Source organism: Mus pahari, chromosome 6 (genome assembly GCF_900095145.1).
Source record: "Mus pahari chromosome 6, PAHARI_EIJ_v1.1, whole genome shotgun sequence".
Taxonomy (NCBI): Eukaryota; Metazoa; Chordata; class Mammalia; order Rodentia; family Muridae; genus Mus; species Mus pahari.
Window position 1 is genome coordinate 105,910,634 of NC_034595.1, and position 17,694 is coordinate 105,928,327.

General features: G+C 55.1%; 1 protein-coding gene across 1 annotated transcript in view; it reads right to left on the bottom strand.

Annotated features, from left to right (window-relative positions):
- Nucleotides 1-16,875, bottom strand: part of Plch2 (phospholipase C eta 2) — a 61,746-nt gene extending 44,871 nt beyond the window's left edge. Inside the window, exon 1 of the transcript XR_003844090.1 lies at nt 16,737-16,875. The gene's annotated coding sequence lies outside the window, so the exon portion shown is untranslated. The remainder of the gene's footprint in view (nt 1-16,736) is intronic.
- Between the last annotated feature and the right edge of the window lie 819 nt (nt 16,876-17,694).

A 17,694-nucleotide genomic window follows, 5' to 3' on the forward strand; every position in this document is an offset into this window, starting at 1 on the left:
CATATCCTGGCATACACTGTGCCATCCCCACACCCGCAACATATCCTGGCATACACTGTGCCATCCCCACACCCGCAACATATCCTGGCATACACGGTGCCATCCCCACACCCTTATTTATTTATACAGTGGCTTTGTGATGTGAAAGCAGAGATTAAAGACCCTGGGAGTGCGAGAAGGGAATTAAACTTAGCCATGGACCTGTTTCTGGAGAGACGTCTTTGAAGAGGCTATGTCCACGTGGTGGTATGAGGGTCTGTTTGGATCTTCCCTGGAAGTCAGAGCCAGTTTCCACACTACATGTGACCTGACATGCAACCAGCTCTTTCATATTATTTGTGGAATGACCTCTCCGAATCCAGACCCACATGGCAAATCTTTGCCACATTGCCAGAAAACAAACCTACAGATCTTTCAAGAGCTACAGAGGAACTGTCTTACTAGGTGAGCAGAGTTTGCCAACAAACCTGTGGCCATCACCAACACAGTGTGAATGTCCTTGGGAGGTATGAACACACAGTTCAGGGAAGGAGTGTGAACACAAGCTGAGGATAGGAGTGTGAACACACAGCTCAGAGAAGGAGTGTGAACAAACAGCTGAGGAGAAGTGTGACCACACAGCTGGTGTATGAGTGTAAACACATAGCTGAGTATAGGAGTGTGAACACATAGCTGAGGATAGGAGTGTGACCACACACAGCTGAGGGTAGAAGTGTGAACACACAGCTGAGGATAGGAGTGTGAACACACAGCTGGTGTAGGAGTGTGAACACACAGCTGAGGATAGGAGTGTGAACACACAGCTGAGGATAGGAGTGTGAACACACAGCTGGTGTAGGAGTGTGAACACACAGCTGAGGATAGGAGTGTGAACACATAGCTGAGGGTAAGAGTATGAACACACAGCTGAGGGTAGGAGTGTGAACACACAGTTCACAGAAGGAGTTTAAGCAAACAGGTTGGGGAAATGTGAACACAGAGCTGAGGAAGGATCTGTGAATGCACAGCTCAGGGAAGGAGTGTGAACTCAGATGAAGAAGGGAGTGTGAACATATCTCAGGTACAGAGTATAAACACATAGCTGAGGAAGAGTGTGAGCACATAGATCAGGGATGGAGTGTGAGCACACAGCTGAGAAAGGTGTGAACATATAGCTGAGGGAGGATCTGCAAATGTACAGCTCAGGGAGGGAGAGTGAACACAGATAAGAAAGGGAGTGTGAACACAAATCAAGAAGGGAGTATGAGGGCTGGCAAGATGGTTCAATGGGTAAGAGCACTGACTGCTCTTCTGAAGGTCCTGAGTTAAAATCCTAGCAACCACATGGTGACTTACAACCACCTGTAATGAGATCTGATGCCCTCTCCTGGTGTATCTGAAGACAGCTCCAGTATACCTATTTATAATAAATAAATCATTGGGCCAGAGTGAACAGGGACTGACTGAGTGATTGGGGTTAACCAGAGTGAGCGAGGCCAACTGGAGTGAGTGGGACCGACTGGAGCAAGCAGGGTTGACCGGAGCAAGCAGAGGTCCTAAAATTCAATTCCCAACAACCACATGAAGGCTCACAACCATCTGTACAGTACAGATTCATATATATAAATAAAATAAATAAATCTTTTTAAAAAAAAAAAAAAAAGAAGGGAGTGTGAGCACATAGCTCAGGAGGGAGTGTGAACACAGCTCAGGGAGGGAGTATGAACAGACAGCTCAGGGAGAGAGTGTGAGCACAGATGAAGAAGGGGGTGTGAGTACACAGCTCAGGGAGGGAGTATAAATACAGATCAAGAAGGGAGGGTGAACACAGCTCGGGAAGGGAGTATACTCAAATGAGGAAGGGAGTGTGAATACAGCTTAGGGAGGGATTATGAGCACACAGCTCAGGGAGAGAGTATGAACACATAGCTCAGGGAGAGAGTGTGAACAGAGATGCAGAAGGAAGTGTGAACATAGATCAAGAAGTGGGTGTGAACACAGATCAAGAAGGGAGTATGAGCACACAGCTCAGTAAGGGAGTGTGAACTCAGATGAGGAAGGGGGTGTGAGGACACAGCTTAGGGAGGGAGTGTGAACACAGCTCAGGGAGGGAGTGTGAACAGACAGTTCAGGGAGGGAGNGGAGAGAGTGTGAACACAGATGAGGAAGGGGGTGTGAGGACACAGCTTAGGGAGGGAGTGTGAACACAGCTCAGGGAGGGAGTGTGAACAGACAGCTCAGGGAGGGAGTATGAACAGACAGCTCAGGGAGAGAGTGTGAACACAGATGAAGAAGGGGGTGTGAGTACACAGCTCAGGGAGGGAGTGTGAACAGACAGTTCAGGGAGGGAGTGTGAACACAGATGAGGAAGGAAGTGTGAACACATCTCAGGGAGAGTGTGAACACAGCTCAGGGAGGTGGTGCTCACGTTCCCGCACCTTCCTTGAGGCCTGTGAACCACTGCTGAGGTGTTCACCATTCATAGCCAATAGGACCTGATCCTTCCCTCATTCCCCAGAAGCCACAGGTCTGGGCAAAGCTGCTGTTTTCCACAAACACATCTGTTCTCAGTCTCACCAGGGTCAGTATTTAGCAGGTGGCAGCAGGGTGCTCCATCCTCCTGGGAGGCCTGGTGCCCTGATCTGAGCCCTCAACCATACCATCCTTTGCCCTTTGCTGTGTGGGTGGTGGGTCTGGGTGAGACATGACTGTTACCAACCACACACCCGCAGACACTCACTCACAGCCAATAACGACTCCCCACTGGGGCACTCTGACCTTGACCTGCATGCCCTGGGTGCCAGCCCCTCTCCTTGCCCCTGTACCCCCAGCCCTGTGTCACCTACAGATAGTGTGGGCCCAGCAGCCACCCAGTGCAACAGAGGCAAATGCTTATTTTTTTTCCTTTAGTGCAAAAAAAGAAAAAAGAAAGAAAGAAAAAAGAAATCCTGTGAGTCACTGAGAGCATTCAAGTAGAAGGCTGAGGCCAGCAGCCCCAGCAGCCCCAGCAGCCGCGGGCAGAAGCAGAACTATTCTCACCCCAGCTCCACCCGAGGCTGCAGATGTCTGGCTGTGGCAGCCACTCAAGGTAAACTTGTCATTCCCCCATGGCTAGACATTCTAAGAAAGCTGCCACCTTTGGGGACACTTGCCTGACTGCCACAGGCCCCCGGAGTATTGGGGGGATGGCAGGAAAGCCTGAATTGATCCAACAGGGCACCGAGAGAAGGCATTGCTGGGTGGCTGAGGCAGAGGGGCTCATCCCCTGTTGTGGCTTGTGAAGCTTTTGGGCCATTCTCTCTGATCCCACCTCAAGCAGAAGAGCAGGAGGTGCCACACAATGGGGGTGTCCACGAGGAGTGTACTTCGCGGGGGTGGGGAGACGGCCCGCAAGAGTCAGATCCCTTCCTATGCCTGCTGCTTCCCTGAGGGGGACAGAAGGCAGCAACCAGCCCAGCCTGGCTCCCTGGTCGCCCTGGGAACGTCTGATCCCAGATGACACTAGACCCTAGCAGGACCCCTAAGGCCTTGCAGCCACAGCTCAATGCCTGAGGCTTGGATGTACCAGGCAGGCTTTAAGGACAGCTCTGTCCTCTAAGAAAGGAAGCAAAAGTCTGGAACTCCGGCTGCACCAAAAGCCAGACCGAGGACTATGGGAGAGGTTCAGCCACCCTCGTAGCTCTGGAGTCAAGACACAGAGGTCTCTTCCAAGGGAGGGTCTCTCGTAGTAGCCTCTTTTCTTTCCCTGGGAAGGGCGGGAGGATTGTTATACTCACCATGGGGGCTAGCCCTACACCAAGACTCCGACCTGTGCCCCATTCAGAGCCTAGCTCTCTGTTTTCAGAGGGAGAGATGGAGGTCCAGATGGAGTTTTGTTTGAGGTCACTAGCCATGGTAAAAATATATAGTGTCTAGGCATCCACTCTGCTCCATCACCTTGCCCATTTTGCCCTTTGACCTGAGGGGGTCAAGTGTCATCTAAGGTCCACAGCTCAGTTTGGCTTGAGCTGCCAGGAGGAACCACCTCTGTGACCTCATGTGTTCCTGGGGCAGAGGCAGCAGTGACGTCTGAGTCACGCCTGCAGCTTTTTAAGGCTCAGCTGACTGCAGGGGTAATTTAGGTTTTTTGAGGAGACGCAGGAACCCACGGCAGAGAACATGGTATGGAGATACCAGCCACAGTGCAGTGCTTTCGTGCCCTGCCCCCGTCCGGAGTTTCCTCCTGAGGCAGAAGCCTGTCCTTCGATCCTACCGGGGTCACACAGAAGATAGCCACCAGGAGTGGTGTGCTTGCAGCCTGGCAGTGGATGAGGTAGCTCAGGCCTTGCTGGGTGGCTGGGAGTATCCTTTAGAAGGGGCCAGCCTCCAGATTCTTCTGAAGAGGGAAGTCTGGCAATTCCCCCCTCTGCTCCTCTGTCATCTGGTGGCAGTGAGGGGTGCCTCAAACCAGAGTAAACCCCGCAAGAGGCGGCTGAGGTGGGACCGAATGCAGACATAAAATCCCGGTTCTGATGACCAGGAGGGATATGGGTGGATTCACGCCGATTCCACTTCCTAACTCCCATCAAGTCCCCGCTTCCCAGCCTGATGATCCCCTAGGCGCATTGTCTCCTTCCTAACGGAATATAATAATTCCCAATAATACCAAGCCCAAAATAACACCCCAGTGTGCAGCCTGCAGAGCTCGAGGGGAGAATGGGACTGACTCAAACACAGCTGCAAGTCGCTTTTAAAAATACACTGAAACACACACAAACACGGGCGTGTGCGTGAGAGCTGCCTGCGAGGATGTTTGCCTCCACCCACAGGCCCTGTTCAACAGGTATGCAGGGTGAGGCTAGGGACATGGGGGGTAGGGAGGAATGGAGGGATGGAGGGAAGGAGGAAGGGATGGAGGGAGAGAGGTAGAGGGAGGAAGGGATGCTGTGGAGGGAGAGAGGTGGAGGGAGAGAGAGAGGTGGAGGGAGAGAGGGAAAAAGGGGGACCATATTCTTCACTCCTGCTGTCCCAGAGACTCCTGACCAGAACCCCCTCACCTAAGGGCACTCAGCCCTATACACCCAACATGGAGCAGTGTGTCAAAGGAGATGCCAGCTCTAGGCTGCTCTCAGGCCAAGAGATACATCCCTGCACCTCCACTCTTGGAGCTGGAGGCAGAGACCAATCGGCTGATGGGTTCTCAGGCATCAGGCTGCCAGCAGGTATTCCTTAGCTCCTACACCATGAGGAGCTGGGCAGGCTGGCTCCAGGGGTGCTGCACACAGTGCTGGTACACAGTCGTGAATAGTAGGAGGGAAAGCAGTCTGTCCCACAGGGACTGTGGAAAGGAACCGATGGATGTACGACCTCCCTCTCTTGCCCTCGGTTTCCCCGTTTGAAATCCACATAGCGGTACACTCCAGCCTGGAGAGCAGGCTCTCAGAGCACACTCCCTATTCATCACAAGGACATATAGCTCCCAGGAGCCTAAAGTCACTCTGTCACACCAACATTGCCAATAAGCACAGATCCAAATCTGGCTCAGGGACAGGCCGGTGATCTTCAAAGATGTGCCTCTGCCTAGAATTACTGAGCAAGAGTCAAGATGCTGAGGAGACTGGGCCATCTTAGTGGCCTGCAAGTGACAAGCCCATTCGTTTCTCCTGACCCCTGGGAGCTGCTGGGGAAACTCATTAGACCCATCCCCCTGACTCTGCAAGGGAGCAAGGCCCAGCAGGGCCCTATCAGGAAAGCTCAGGGTTAATCATCAGACCATCCCTCCCCAGTAATGGGGAGGGGGGTGTCCACTCAAGGTGTGCTGCCTCAGCCCTGAGAAAATTGATAGTCTGTGGCTGTGACCCTTTACAACCAGCTCCAGAGGGCTCCCACACCACACCACGGGAGGCCACCCAGCTACCTTTTGCATAAGTGCCTGAGAGGGGGGTGGGAATAACACAGTTGTCCCCCTAGGGGCCTTATATGGGTCACAGGGCTCTCTGTGTGGCCACTGGGGGATCCTGGATGCCAGTCTAACAAATGGGAGAGAGGGTCAGGCCCAGAGTCTGAGTCTCCTGCTGCGTCCATTCATACCCCTGAAAGATAAGAAGGAACGATGCCAGGACAGGGAAGCAGGAGTGGGTGGGTTGGAGAGCAAAGGGGAGGGGAATGGGATAGGGGGTTTTCAGAGGGGAAACCAGGAAAGGGAATAACTTTTGAAAAAAAAAGGAACGGCCCAGCAGAGCTGGCTTCTGACAGCAGCTAAAGAGGAAAGCCATGTTTGGCTGGGCCTGGAGCGGGGTTCTATAGCCAAGACAGCTCCTTCCACAGTGGCAGTGGCCATCCAATAACAGGACACCTAGACTGGCCATCAGGTCTATCGTTGTTCACCAAGTCTCCAAAACCCATGGAGGGCACCAGCCAGAGGAATTGCTGGTCTGTGAGGACTGTAAAGCGAGGGCTAACGGACATGAGTGGACCACGCAGGCCTGTTAGCACAGCCTTTGGAAAGGCTGACCTTCCAGAATTGCTCCTGCCCCACTGAGGCCAAAGGGCCCTATGCCAACAGACAATTAACACTTGCCCCTCACCTTCCCAGGCCACAGCTACCTCTGCTGCTCTGAAATTCTGCTGTGACTAGCCACAGCCCCACCCCTTGGAGAAGTGAGCCACAGGCCTGACCTGAAAACTGTTGCTCAGAAACTGGCAGATAGGCTTCATGGCAGGGTGTCTCGTCGGACCTGCAGCCTCAGTGGCAGTGCGTGAGGCTCTGAGGCTCGGCCTTTGAGCCCCTGATCACGCGGCGCAGCTGACGGCCCTCCTGCTGCAGGCTCAGGTAACCCCAGACTCTGCTCAAACCTGGAGAATGTAACAAGGGCTTCACAGCAGCCATGGCCCTGCTCTTCGCCACAATCTTGAAACACCAGAAGTCACAGCCATGCACCCCAACATGGGGTGTGCAGGGGACATAGTCCTAAGTGAGGACCCCTTGGCCTTAACTGAACTGTAACAGATGGGTCCACTGATAGAGTCTGCCGCAGAGAGACACGGTGGCCAAGGGCTACCAAGCACTTCAAGGTCCCTGGAGAAAGGACAGCAAGACCGAGAAGCTGTGTGTGGCTCTTCTCCACTTGAAGAATGGAGCTCTGGGACAGAGGAGCAGACAGAAGAGGCGGTAGAGGAAGGAGATCCATGCCCTTCCTCAGGGGCTGGTGTTGACACTGTGGGAAGGCATCCTTGACAGAATCTCTTGCTTTTCAGCATGCCCAACCCCCACAGTGCTCCTAGGCACAAAGGGAAGTGCATAGGAAGCGCCTCTTCCACACGGATAACCTTGTCCAACCTTCCACAAGCGGTTTGAGACCCCAGCGAGTCCTTCTCCCTCCCATTTCAAGTTTCTCATCATCAAGATGGGGGTCAAGACAGGACCAGCTGTAAACACATATGTACAAGTGTCTCTGTCTCCTGTGCTGCGTGAGGAAGGGGTATGCCATCAGGGGGGTGTGGTGGCCCCAGATCATGGCCCTGAGAAGAGAGAGCTCTGGTGCTGTGAGGTGTAGGGGTGTTCCTGTCATACTTTGCTTTGACAGATTGTCTCAGCTGCCTCTCAGGAACAGAGACCAGCAGGAGAATGCCGTCATACTGTGAGGTGGGGGTGGGCCTGACCAGAGGAGGCAGGGTGGACTGGTCAGCTATGAAGCACTCACTCAGCTGCGATCTAAGGGAAGGGGGTGGGGTGACGATCTTCCTGGCTCTGCCCTTGGGCAGCACAGCTCAGACAGGCCCCCCTGAGGGAAGCCCCTCTCAGGGCTCTGTGGAACTCCTGGCTGGGCAAAGAACAGTTTTTGCTGTGTATTGCTATGAACAAGGCTGGGGCCACAGAAAAACCATCTGAGGAACCCAGGAGGCTGAGGGAGGGTCCTTGAGGACCCTCCCTCCCAAAACCAATACGGACTAGCAGGCGTTGGATGGGTCAGTCACCACCCAAGAAGCTTATTCTAGCCCCAGTTTGGGGAGCTCCAACCAATGGGTTTTTTTGTCCCTATGAATCACTGAAGCATCTCCCGAAGCTTGCCTGTGGCTGTCCTACACCTCTCAGAGTAGCAAGTGGAGACCTGACCTAGCTGGCTGCCCTAGCCTAGCCTTCTGTAATAGCCCAGACTCCAGTCCCAGTCTTAGCCTCTCTAGCTTTAATCTTAGCCCCAATCTCAGGCTACAGCCCCTCCCCCACCCCACCCCACCCCCATCCCCCCACCCTCCATCCCCCCTCCTACCTGCTCACAGTACCACTCCTAAAGATCTTGTGGGAGCAGGGGGCAGGCAGGGTGGGCCAGGCAGGAAGAGGCAGGATCAAGGGCTCCAAGTCTCCACCACACAGCCCTTTCCCACTGGCTCACTCCAAGACAACAGCTGCAGCCTTTGAAATGAGGTGAGATACTTCTCCAGAGGCACTGCTCACCCACTGGGCAAGGCACAGTGGAGGGACTGCCCCCCCCCCAGCTCCCAGGGAGACTCTGGCCTGTTCCCTGAGGGTCCACAGCTTGACTCCCTCTCCCCCCCCAACCAACCCCCAGCCTTTTCTTTCTGTAAGCTTGAACAAGTGTGAGGCTCCTCGTGATTTTGAAGGACAGCAGAGTGAGGGCTGTCCCCCCACTCCCACCCCCCACCTCCACTCAACCAGAAAACCAGGAGCCTAGGGGAGGCATCCCCTTTATTTTCCACTGTGTGAGGGGATTGCCACAGAGCAGGTGAGCTGCCAGGCTGGGTGCCCAGGCTGGGCGGCAGGCTCTGTTCATCTCCCACCCCATCAGCCTGTGGCAGAACACAGCCCTCACTTAACAGGCATGGCATTTCTGAAGATGACAAAGATCCCGGGCTCAGAATGTGTGTGTTTTTTTAATATGAACAGACACTTCCGCACCAGCATGCGGACCGTGGCTGTGCCTCCCCTGCAGTTTGAGGCTGAATCATCAGCCAAGATGAGGCCAGGAGCACATCGTGGTCCAGCCGCCCCAGCCCCCCCCCCTCGTGGGACTCTGGGAGATAAAGCCCACCCCCCTCGCCCCTCGGAAGGGCTGCTGGCATCGACAAGGACTGCCATGGGTTTGGGATTCTGGGATGGTCCACACCACATTTAGGCTGCATCCCTTTGCAGGGCTGTGAGCTCCAGAGATGAGGTGGGATCAAATGGCAGGGACTTCTTGGGGCTGGGAAAGCGAAGAAGGAGCAGGAAGAAGAGCCCCCCTCTCTGAAAGCAGGGGTCTATGGAAGTCACCTCCAGCTGCTGGGAGCTAACCAGGTTTCCCGAGGGACTGCATGGATTGGCACAGCCCTTGGATCCATCTTCATTAGCCGTGTTCTTGGCTGCAATGTTTCACCTGTCTCTGAAAGTCTTACCCCTGGAGGAGGAGGGTGCATATCCCTGAGTCGGGTGGACAAGGCACAGACAGACAGGATTCCCTTAGGGAGGACCTAGAGCACATCTCCCAGCAGCTTGTCATCTGGGCAGGACGGAGGCAGTTGGATGGTGTCTTGGCACCTTGGCAACATTAAGTTGACCAAAGTCTATCCCAGGACAGGGGCCAGGGGGTTGATAGTATTATACGATAAATATCCAAGCAGCAGGCCTCAGAGGGAAGGCTCAAGTGAAGGCTGTCTTTTCGGAGCTAATTTCTCCTCCCCGGAACCAGGAAACGCAGAACTGGCAGGACTTGCGTCTTCTAACAGGTCCTTCACCTCCTCTATAGCCAACTAATCCCCCCTCACAGACAGCACCATCCGTTCCTTTACAGATGAGTCTTGGGCAACTGGTCCCTCCAGTAAGAGCCGGCCCTGGGGAAGGCTAGCCTGCACTTTCCTTGTTTCCTGGCAAGTAAGAGGCAGCTGTAGCCCGGAGCACTGCTGGAATCAGGCTTCCCAGAGGAAGACAGGTCCAGCCTGTGCCTCCTTAAAAACACTGAGGAGCCCCAGGGGCCTGTCAAAACCACTTGGAAAGGCCTAGGGAGGCAATGTGTCCCTGCACCTACTCTGTCAAAGGAGCCGGTTACTGAAGGCTTTGCTTACGAATCCCCAGTTTGGAGAATGGCAGGCAGTGGCAGACAACTTGAGCCCAGGCTGGCAGCTCTGGACCTTGAACTTGGTCTCAGAAGACCCAGTGGGCCTGAGAGAGTCTGAGAGAGGAGCAGGATGGTAAATCTAGGGATTCTGAAGCAAGAAGAGACACCAGGGGGATCAACTTGGTAGTCGGCCCCTTTCATGTCTGCTCTGCATCTTGACTGTGTGCACCAGTGGATCAGAGCTTCAGGAAAGTGGAACATTTTATGATCTGTTAATTAGGAGCCCAGAGGACTGTTGCCCCACAAGGGAGGGCCACCAGCAAGGGAGAGAACCACTTGAAAAAATCTCAGGAAGAACTTGAAACTCAGGCCACCACTGCAGACTGAATCCACCCCCTCCTCCAGCATCAGTCACAATGGGAAGCCACCAGAGGAACCATCTCGGCTCCAGCCGGTCTACCTGGACAAACTTCGGGGACACAGCTGAGCTGGGCAGGTGCCACCGGCTTTCTGGAGCATTTCAGAAAGGCCCAGTGGAGCTGCTGAGACATTGTGTGCAAAGCAACTACCCCACTCCTCCCAGTCAGTGGCAGGACATTAGGGCTGGGCTCAAGGGGACCGGGGTCCAGTATACCAGCATCCATCCGGGTCGACACCACTCTCCTATCCACGTGTTCACGGATCGAGGGAGACTGCAGCTGCTCATCAGCTATCTAAGGCCACACAGGAAAGATTTGAGTTTGGGGGAGCATCAAGGATCAGGGGTGGGGCAAGACAGGTAGGAGGCTCAAGTTCTTCAGCCACTGCCCTCTCCCACACTCAAGGACCACGGTGTGGGCAGTTATGTCCGTCGGAGTCCACTACACAAGAGATGGCACCAAGGCTCAGATTACTGAGATCCACCCTGTTGGTCCAGTCTTGGGTTTGAGGTTCCTGCTGGTCCCATCCCATCTTCCTGGAAAAGCTACTTACTACCCAGCTTGCATGACTTTGCCCAGGAACAACAGAGACCATGTGTATACCTGGCCTCTGGCCCACTGCACCTACACTACTTCCACAGGGATGGATTCTGCAGTAGCTGCTCAGCCTGAGGCCAAGTAGTCCCTGAACCTGTCTGTCAATGTAGACGTTGATCGATCGGAGGCCTGAGAACAATAACATTCAGGAGAGCTCAGCCCCTCTCACTTGCTCTCACAGCCTCTGAAGGCAGTGGCAGCCCAATCGGGGATGAGATGAGGGTGGAGAGGACTCCCCCAGCTTTATACCATCGGCATGTGCCATTCTGTACCGGTCCTGTCCTGGGACTGTGGGACTCAGCATCGGGAGATCTGTACCCTGATTCTGGCTCAGCAGTGCTGAGGCAGGGGCATACCAGGGTAGACGACGTGACCATTGAGGTGGGCAGAAGGACCACAAACAAACAAGCACGGCTGCATTCAGAAAGCATCTCTGCAAATGGGACTAAGCTTGGGATCCTCAGGGTCCTGAGCATCTACACAGCTACTCGGAGAGGCCAAGGGTATCAGCGGCCATCCTGGCCCAACGATAGGCTCCTGTTCACATGTCGAAGGCAGAAAGAATGGAGTTCTGGGGGACACCAGGGGGCAGGTAAGGTAGGTCAGGGCAAGAGGCTCGGGAGCCTTGGCCGTGGCATCTCCTGTGTAGAGCGGCCTGTGTATGGGGAGCACTGCCCACCGGAAGCAATGAGCCTCAGAAGGGGAAGGTTCAGGAGACAGAGCAGGCAAGGCAGAAAGCAGAGGCCACAGAAGAGAGCGGTGATAGAGATGTAAGCCTTGGGTGCCATAGAAGACCAAGACCAGGAGATAACAGATAGAACCTTCCCACAGAGCCTTCAGAAGGAGCATGACCCCACCTACACTTAATGTGTCAGACCTATGTCCCTGGGTCCATGAGAGGGCGCATCGCTGGGAGACGTCATCGGTGTGTAGCAGTTTGTTCCTGCAACCTAGATAATAACCCTCATGCTAGGATGGACAACAGGGAGTCCAGGGGAGGAGAGTACAGGATAGCTGTCATAAAGAGAAGAGAAGGGGGGGTCCCAGTGACCACAGGTCCCCGAGACTGCCCTAGTCTAACACAGAGCCATGTGTTTCACTAAGTGGTCCAAGTAGTACTTGCAGTCGCACTGGAGCAGGTAACTGCAGATGCGCTTTTGCAGAAGACAAAGGGACTCACAGATGGTTAAGTGACCCGTCTGACTCTCATAGCCTGTTAGAGTGATCTGTGTAAAGAGCACTGATCCCCCACCCCCATCCACAGAACTCCAAGGTTCTATGGGCTGCACATATGTCCTTAGAGTCGCCTCTGAACACTTCTGTGTCAGCTCTGGAGAACACTCACAGGACAGAGCAACTATCAGGTGTGGTGATGCCCAGGGAAGGGCCAGGTCTGCAAGTGACCCCAGTCCGGATCTGGGCTGCTCCATGATAAGAGAAGAGGCTAGGCTGGAGGTATGGATCTCAGGTGGAGCTGGGCCCTCCCTAAGCAAACAAAGAAACATCTCGGAAGCCTGCCCTTCACCATCCCCCAGAGTTCCCATGCGTTCTAGGCTCTCCAGGGTCAGCAAATCAGTCATGATCGTGGGTCATGAACAGCTCAGCAGCCTGGAGCTATAGCCCTTGCCCAGCTTCCTTCTCTCATACCCTTTACACACAGCCAAGGTCTTGGGAAAGAAAACAGGTCTCAAGAATGTCAGCCAGGGGCTGGTGAGATGGCTCAGAAGTTAAGAGCACTGACTGTTCTTCCAAAGGTCCTGAATTCAAATCCCAGCAACCACATGGTGGCTCACAACCATCTGTAATAAGATCTGACATCCTTTTCTGGTCTGTCTGAAGACAGCTACAGTGTACTTACATATAACAATAAATAAATCTTAAAAAAAAAAAAAAAAAAAAAAAAAGAACGTCAGCCAGATAGAGCCAGCATGTGTGGTGGCACATGCCTGCAAACCCTGCACTTGGGAGGCTGAGGCAGGAAGACTGGAGTTCGAGGCTAGCCTGAGCTACAGAGTAATAACCTGTCTTGATTTAAAACAAAACAAAGCAAAGCAAAACAAAACAAAATCCAGTTCACTTCTTCCCAAGGCAGACAGGGTAGCTCTGCCTTGGAAGTAGGTCTGTATACCTGTGTAGATTACGCATGCGTGTGTAGGTTAGATGTACATACTCATGTATGCGTGTGTATCCATGTATGTGCATGCATCCCAGAGGATCTAGCAAAGAGGAAAGATGAGGTAATGCAGGCCATAAGCCCACAGGATGCAGATGAACTGGGATCTATGGGGCCCTCTCCAGCAGTCTCTGATGGCGTGAAGCATCTGCTCCATGGTCTAATCTGCCGGCCAGTCTCTCCAAAGCCCCTCTTATTTGTCACAAGATATGACTCCTCCTGGCATGCCCTGCCCGCTGGGATCTGATACCCAGCAGGAGCTCAGAAACCAGGTGTGGGGAGCCGGCTCCAATGTGTTGGGGTGGAGACCCCAGAATTGAGCTTGAAAGCTGCAAGGAGAACAGAACAGATGGGGAAGGAAGAGAGGAGCAAGGGGTGGGAAGCTCTGTGCCACGGTGGGCACTGCTGCTCCCTCCTCAGACTCCCGCTCCAGCACGGCCCTGGGAGGAGGGTATAGGCACACACACAGATGAGACACACAGAGATACACACACACACACACACACAGACATCCACACACAGAGACACACAGACATACACACACACACACACAGACACCCATGCACAGACATATACATAGACACACATACACAGACACACACACATAGACAGACACACACACACATACAGAGATACACACACATACACAGACACACAGAGAGACAGACACACGCACACACACACAGACACAGACACACACATGCATATACACAGACACACACATCTGTACATAAGGCTACAGAAGCAGGAGTCTGGGAAAGCTCCTAGTCAGGTTCACCCTCAACCCAGAGAACTCTGGGAGGTCAAGGGGCACTGAAACCCCACAACTCTGAATCCCTCTCCACTGCCCAGCATGGCCAGCCCTTGGCAGGACTGGGTGGCAGAACACGCCTCCTTTGTCCCTTTGTGTTGGGCGGGCAGAAAGGACAAAAGCTCACTCCCGGCTGGCTAGCTGCTGCCACTGGAGACGTCTCCAGGAGCCCTTCCTCCGTCTGCCTGCGATGCTGCCTGTTATACAACAGACCTAAGAATAATCTAAAGGGCGGTCGCAGATGAGCGCCTCGCCCTGGGACCCCTCCAGCTGGGGAGGTGGGAGGAACCGCTGGAAAAGGGCTGTGCTTCTTATTCAAGGCTCAGTCTGTGTGGAGGCCATGTGCCCTCTGCCCCGTGGCTCCCCATCTCTAGCACCTGGGAGACCTACTGCATGCAGTCCTGGTTCCCTTCCCCATCCACAGCTCAGGGTGACTGGGGAGTCCAGAGGCTCCACAGCCACCTGTGCCTACGGATCTTGGGGTCAAGAGTCCTGGTCAAGAGATGGCAGCTGCAGTTTTGGCTGGACATATTGATGCCTGGGCCCTAGAGGACAACCCCTTTCCCGGCAGCCAAGGGCAGACAGAGCCCAGGAAGCTACACTGGGAGCTACAGTGGTACAGGAGGTAGGCAGCACTGGTCTCCAGCCCACTCTGAGGTACGGGAGGCGGCCCATTCCCTCCGCAGCTCCTCTGCTGCAGCAGGTGGCAGGCAGCCTTCAGGTTACTGGCACAAGCCTCTGGGCTAGGCTCACTACCCCTCCCTCCCAGGAGCAGGAGGCAGGGTGGGTGCCATGCTTGGCAGATAATGAAGTAGTCCTGTTAGGTGCAGAGTAACTGAGTCTATACAAATTGACCCGTAGCTCTTCATCTATTGCAGGCATTAAAAATTAAAATCCAATTACAACTCATATTGTCGAACCTGGCTGCTGCCGATTACAGCAAGCCATGTGTGGGGTGGGGGATTATGTAACCCGAACTACGGGTGGTGGTGCTGAGAACCCCAGGCACCAGGGCTTCCTATCCCTCAGAGGGCCTACAAGAAGGCTCTCTCACTTGTAAATAGCAAGACCTGCAGGGATCCCAGGACCCTCAGGCCTAGCCTAAGCAGCAGGTAAGAAGAATTCCTACCTAGTTCCCCAGTGGAGAACCCACCCTAACTACTGAACACTCTCTGGACCCCACACCTGGCTGTTACCTAATGGCAATGTACCAGTCCTACAGAGGGTGACAGAGAGCAGGCCTGCCTCTGTCTCAGGCTTACCGGACCTCCTAGGTGGGCAAAATTGCAGGGCGTCAAAGCTACCAACCCAACCCCTGGAGCTCCAAATGGCGCACTCCGTCCAGCCACTCTTGGCCAACACCAACCTCTCCTGTCCCAAGAGTGTGAGGGGTCAGCTGTCTTACACTGGACAAGGACCCTGAAAGGCTGGGCCTTAGGGAGTCCCCAGGTAAGTTGATGGCAACACTAGCTGCCTCGAGAGTCTCTCTCAGTCTCTCTCGTTCTAGCTAAAATCCAGTCCTTCCCATGGGGACTTGCAGAGTGTGGCTGTGGAATGGGTGCAGAGGTAATGCGTTGGGGTAACCGGGGCCTGGGGAAGGGAAGGATATACAGGTCAGCTTCTCACCCACTAACAGCACAGAAAGCAGGCTTGACCTCTGACCCCCTGCTGCCCACGGTACCCAGACTCCCCTCTGCAGCTCTTAAGTTGGGACTTTGTTCAGGGATCCTGGCAGGACACCAGTGGCCACCCCTAGATTGGTCCTTTGGGTACTGTGGGTCAGGCATGAGAATAGCTAGGCATTACTCTGGAATCCAGGGCATTAGGGAGCCAGGAGGCACACTGGTAAGGCATCAAGAAGATCATGGGAGAAAGGCCTGATTTGGTATGGAGCCTATGATCATTTCATATGCGTCAACTGTCACCAGCCAGCATAGAGAGGGACTGGAAATGAAGGAAGAAGAGGAGAGAGAAAGAAGAGGAAGGCAGAGGAGGGCAGGAGAGGGCAGGAGAGGGCAGGGGAGGGCAGGAGAGGGCAGGGGAGGGCAGGGGGAGGCCTCCTGTTTCTTTGGCATCTCCCATTTGATAGTTCCATAGTACCCCATCCCCTACAGGATGTCCCAAAAGGGCTTAGAGGCCCAGGACCCCAGGAACCACCTCTCATGGTGGATAGTTGAACTCTTCCCCAACAACACCCTACAGTGCCTGGTGGTTCCCACCTGACCCCACCGTGTCCAAGGCTGGGGGCTGGGCAGGTGCATCCCAGCCCAGCTCAGGCAGATGTGTGTGATGTGTTCACTGCGCTGCAGCTGTCCACCCAGCACTTCTGGCCAACTCGACTCATGTGGCAGTGGTTCTGCTGCACCACCGAAGTAGGGGCATCCCCACCCCCACCCCAGCAGGGGTCAGTCTCCACACAGAATTACAGACCCAGGAAGACATCCTGAAACCTGGGGAGGAAAGTTTGCAGGGGGTGGCTCTTGGATCCCTCATCCAGTACCTGAGGCCACCAAGAGAGCCTTGGACCTCTCTGCCTGTCCTGCTGCGATTCCACATGCGCACCCGTGCCCAAAGGGCTAAGAGAAGCAGTTGGGCCCCCGCATGCGGCTCTGGAACCGCAAGTGCCCCCTCCCTGAGCACAGCCCCGACCCGGGCCAGGAGCAGCGGCGCCCCCGCGCGTCTACCCGCCCCAGCCCTGCGTCTGCAGCAACAGGAGCGGCACCTACTGTGCTTCTGCGGGGCGGCTCCCGCGTCCATTGTCTCCGCGTTGACAGCAGCGAGGTGGCCACGAGGGCGCGGACTCGGGTTGTCAGTGGCCTGGCTCTGAGGCTAAGGCTCCGAGGACATCGCTTCGCCAGGGCTGGCGGCCCGCGGCGGACTGTGCGCGCAGCGCGTTCGGCGCTGTGACACTGAGCCCCGTGGAGGCGCCGCGCGAGGAGCGCGCTGTCACTCGTGCCGCCCGCACCACACCCCCTGCCCGCCCCGCTCTGGGAGGGGGCCGGGGGCCCCCGGCTGCGCTGCGCATAGAGCGGGGCGCGACGTGGAACCGCGGGCAAGCGCAACGTGCAGAGACTGGGAGCGGAGAGGACAGCGGAGCCAGCACCCGCCCCGCGCCCGCCGCAACCAAAGTACTCTTTCTGCAAAGATGCACCCGCAGCCTCCCCCCTCGCCTCTGCGTGGCCGGAGCCTCGGACCAGGAGGGGGCGGGGCCGAGAGCACTTCTCACATCTCGAGGCTGCTCCACGCAGCCAAAGCAAAAAGCTGAGCGGGGAGGTCATTGCTCTCCGCCCCCAGGTGCTTGAAGAGGGTCTAGATCACCTCTCCCCGGGACCCAGATATCAGAGAGCACATGCATAGCGCTGAAAGTCCCATAACCAGGGGAAAAAGGTAATAGCCCAGCCCCAAGAGCTGGATAGGAGTATCATCCCTTAGCTCCCTTCAGGAGAAGTGTTTCTGGGTCAGAGTGGGATGGGGCTTGGTGCTGCTGTCTTGGAAACCACCATTCGGGCCTGGAGAGAGGACCAGGGTAGGAGATGCAAGTAAAGTCCTGGCTCCTCTCTGACTCTCTGACCAGCCCCTGGCTTCCCACAGAGCCCCTTCCTGCTTTACCAGGTCCCCCGAGGGTGTCATAGACCATCTTGGCACCTCCTTGCCAAGTTAGGCTTCTCAGCAGCCCCTAGCTCT